The sequence below is a fragment of the Galeopterus variegatus genome, unplaced genomic scaffold (genome assembly GCF_000696425.1).
Source record: "Galeopterus variegatus unplaced genomic scaffold, G_variegatus-3.0.2 Scaffold6856, whole genome shotgun sequence".
NCBI lineage: Eukaryota > Metazoa > Chordata > Mammalia > Dermoptera > Cynocephalidae > Galeopterus > Galeopterus variegatus.
In genome coordinates, this window is record NW_007732967.1 from 6,785 (window position 1) to 9,463 (window position 2,679).

Below are 2,679 nucleotides of genomic sequence, written 5' to 3' on the forward strand. Positions count from 1 at the left end.
TTTTTATTCAGGCTAATACAATTGTCTAGTCAATTTCTCCTGTTCTCTATGGGATATCAGTCAATTTGCCCAGGATACAGCTTGCAAGCTTAAGACCATTCTCCATACTTGGAATATGTATCTTCTCACCCTTATACAGTATATCAGAAACTAGATGAACAACACAGACTGTACCAGAGCCAAACATCTCCTTCACTCTTCTCCCCTCCAGGGCAGTAGTCAGGTCATCCATGGTAAGGTGCCTCTCTGAAACCTTACATTCACCCACTTGTGTGCCAGGTCCTGAATGCACTGTCTTCACTCTGGAAGGATGATGCCATCTCATGGGGGAGGTGCCACTTTCTCTTCTCCATCTTTATTTATCTAGTAAAGAAAAAGATTTATAGTTCTAACTTCAGTTAGCTGGTTATCCTTCCCACAGAGCCACAGAACTTACTGTCACCCATTGTCCATTGCTTCACGTTGGGCAAAAGAAATGAGCTGTAATTCCCTTTCATCTTGCAGTCCCCAGTTCCACCTTCCCAGACTCTTATATTATTTGGATTGGCTCATGGGGACACTAGGTTAAAGGTTCCGTTTGAAAAAACAAGGCTCCACTGGGCACAAGATGAGAAAGAGCAGGTTTTGTTTGGTAGGCTTATTGACTCTAAGAGAAGGTTCAGTTCAAATGAATGTAGGACAAATACATAGACGAACAGGCATTAAATATGGGACCCATTCTTGACTCTTTTCCACAAGATGTTGAATACACCTTAAAAATTCTTCCTTGTAAAATACCAGGAAAGTTGTCCCCACACAAGATTAGTGCTTTCTATACATATTGAAGTTGGGCTGCAACAGTCAAATTCTACTATATACACCTCAGACTGACTTCAATCCTTAGATCATTCCACTGAGTAGTGGAAAGCCCAGGATGCAACGAGAGGTTTTAAAGAGGCTTGATATGAGTTTTCTCCCACCCAAACTCTGAGAACCACTAACCTGTCAACATGGGATCCGTGAACACTGTTCTGAAAACCAGCGTATTTGGGTCTAACCCTAAATCTAACCCCAACTCCTAACCCTAAGCCCAACCCTAACTCTAACACTAACCCCTGTCTAGCTGTAACCCTAACACTGATCCTGACCCTGACCCTCTAACCCTGACCCTCTGACTCTCTAACCCTGACACTTACTCTGACTCTGTGACCCTGACCCTGACTCTAACCCTGTCCTTAACCCCTAACCCCAACCCTAACCCTATCCCTTAACCCCTAAGCCCTAACCCTCTGCGTAGGTTTCTGCTCACGTGAACCGGGGGTGGTTCGATCAGCTCCTGCCGGCACGGCCCGCAGGTCACTCAGCTCGGGTCAGCGATGGCGAGCTCCCAATCGCTGTTCCCGGAGGCGGGGACACTCTTACAGAGCGAAGTCAGGATAACAGCAGACACAGGACTCGAACAGCCGTCCTCATAGCCCAGCACATGCGCACTTGCCGCCACACGGCCACGTCAGTAGGAGCGCCCCTTGGCAGCCTTTACACATGCGCAGGTGACCTCCGAACCTGCCAATCGCAAGCTTGGAAGGCCGCACGTGACTCTTGCCTTCACGGCGGGATTGGCCGCAGGGCAGCTTTAAGCATGCGCACTAGGTGCCGGGCAGGGACGCCGGACGTTCCTGGCGGCCCCAAAAGCGTTACTCGCCTCTGCGCAGACTGGCGAGAGAGCGGTGCGCAGGCGCAAAATGCCCCGCCCCTAGCGACGTTTGGTCCAATCAGCCGTTGAGGCGCCGCAGGCTCCGCCCTTGCGGCTGAGAGGAAATAGTGGGGAGAGCAGCGCCCTTGACTGCGGAACCGCGGGAGCCGTGGACCGGGCCTAGGCTGCTGGAGGTAGCGGCGGGAGGGCGGTGAGGACAGGTGAGGACGGGACGGAGCTCGCCCGGCGGGCGGGGCGAAGCGGTGCGGGACGGTGGGTTGAGGGTTTGTCGTAGGGACGAGAGCATGACGGTCCTACCTCCCGCATGCTTCACCCTGTCGCACATTTCTGTCGCGCCTGATTTGCTCCACGTCCTTTCGGTGTCGGTGGTTCCGTTTCCTGAGAACGTCAACATACGCCTCGTAAACAGAACAGGACGTTTTCCCCGCGCTCCAGGAGCTGAGGACGTTAGTAAGCCTCTCACGTCCGTGGTGGGACCGGGCTGGTCCGCGGTCCAAGCTGGATCCCCGATGCGCCCGGGCGCCCGGCCCCGCTGCGAGGCCCGCGGCGGGGGCTCCCTCCCCGACATCGCCGGGGAGGACGGGCGGCCTGACCCGGGGTCCCAGGCCCAGGACCGCAGCCGGCACGGAGGAGAAACGCCAGCCGCCTGGCCGCCTCCCCTCAGGCTGCTCCTGCGGTGCCGAGCGGTCTGCAGGCTCCAGCGACACGGCGGGGACTGCGGCCGGGCCCTCAGCGAAGACGCCGGAGCCCGCAGACCCGCCCACGTCAGCGCGGGTGGGTCCACACCGCGCACCTGTAACACTGGAGGGTCCAACACGAAGTCAGGTCGGCACGGAAAAGCGAGCTCGGAGCAGGGTGTGGCCACCAGTGGTGGCCCTGGGCCAAGGACAGAGAGGACGTGAACGCAAAGATGCGTGTACATACCCTCATTGAGCGCCACTGCCATGCTTTCGGGTCACACCTTCAGGTTCCTCAAATAAGCCTAA

At 55.7% G+C, this 2,679-nt stretch overlaps 2 pseudogenes; one reads left to right on the plus strand and one right to left on the minus strand.

The window, feature by feature from the left end:
* Positions 1 to 15: 15 nt before the first annotated feature.
* Positions 16 to 1,979, minus strand: LOC103606808 (annotated as a pseudogene).
* Positions 1,980 to 2,603: 624 nt separating this feature from the next.
* Positions 2,604 to 2,679, plus strand: part of LOC103606809 — a 7,755-nt pseudogene continuing 7,679 nt past the window's right edge.